This window comes from Brassica oleracea, chromosome C2 (assembly GCF_000695525.1).
Source record: "Brassica oleracea var. oleracea cultivar TO1000 chromosome C2, BOL, whole genome shotgun sequence".
NCBI lineage: Eukaryota > Viridiplantae > Streptophyta > Magnoliopsida > Brassicales > Brassicaceae > Brassica > Brassica oleracea.
The window spans coordinates 38,055,791-38,057,351 of NC_027749.1; positions in this window are offsets into that span (position 1 = coordinate 38,055,791).

The following is a 1,561-nucleotide window of genomic DNA, read 5'->3' on the forward strand; positions in this document are numbered from 1 at the left end:
TCGATCATACACATGATCGTCGATCGATTATTCTATAGGAATATTGATCGATGTTCTTAGTCAAGCTTTACGCATGGGTAGAATTATGCTCACTAGGATTCCTAGATCAGCTTTCGCCTTACTCTAGCAATCCTAGCTCAATTAGGATGGATTCAGGGTGAGATGCAAGTGATGACTTGAGTCTTCAACTCCTAGATCAAGTTCTAGCTAGCTAAACTAGAAACACGCATTAAGGACAATCCTAATGATGAATATCACAACTTAGAAATCTGTAGTTGGGGCAAATCCCTCATAACCTATTTGAACCTTAAACCTAACAATAGAACTACTCAGACATATCTAAGTAATTCATAACAACAATTTGGTATAAAAACTGCGTAGATAAATATATAGATATTAATGGAGTACCAATCACAAATCTCTTTGGATCTTCTCTCCAAATCAGCTAAAATCCTAGAAAGCCTTTGCTCTAAAAATAAGAAAACAAGAAAGCACACTTTGCCTCTAACATGTCGGCAAGCCATAAATTTAAGGATAAAACTCGTCAGTGGTAATCTTGTAATTTGGTGAAGTCTTGGGCTCTAAGTCGTCTGGAACCAAACGGGCTTCTGCGCGCTTCGCTGTCAATCGATGTCACAGGATGTGCATCGATCGATTGTTGTTTCTAAATGTCGACCAATGGTCTTGCTCGATGGTCAGCTCGGATGTTTTCTCCAAATATCTCTAAAATGCTCCAAAATTATCACTTTCTTCCAAATCACTCTTGATCCTATAAATATACTAAATAGACTCTAAAACATAATAATTAGTTATTAAAACACTTGTAAACCATGGATAAAAGTGGGTAAAATCCATGGCCTATCAACTCCCCATGACTTACCATTTTGCCTGTCCTCAAGCAAATGACAAGCAAAATATACAGGCAGTCTCTCTGAAAGAGGTTTGAAAACAACATGGACTCACAGATTTAAAACTCAGAATTATCACCTTAGAAAATTCTAATATCAGAAGCACATTATACCATATCCTAGTCTAGCAACCAAGTACATCTAGTCAATAGCTTAGCAAATCCTCTCTGACAATCCTCTTTACCAACCTCAATTCTTGCATAAATAAAAGTGTAGGATTTACCTTGGAAGTATCGATCACAGGATGCAAGGATTCTCAAACAAGTATCTAGACCTGCAGGTAAATAAAAGTTATTTTTCTCTCTCTCTACTAATTTTTCTCTCAGTCAAAGTCTACTTATATTACAAGATCTTTGACCAAGATTGGACAGGCTTCCATGAATCAAACTTTAATGGTTTTAGGGTTTACTTTTTTGGATTGCACATCAGGGTTTATCTTGTAGGGTTTACTTTTACAGTTGCCTTTTCGGGGTTTACTTTTACGGTTAAATTTTCGGGGTTTAGGGTTTAGGGTTTAGGGTTTAGGGTTTGGGATTTAGGGCTAACGCTGAGTTGTTGCGGTTAATGGTTCAACAAAGTTTATGGACACGTCGACATTTACACTCTACTGTAATGATTTATTTAAAAAAAAAATGGTTTAGGGTGTAAACACA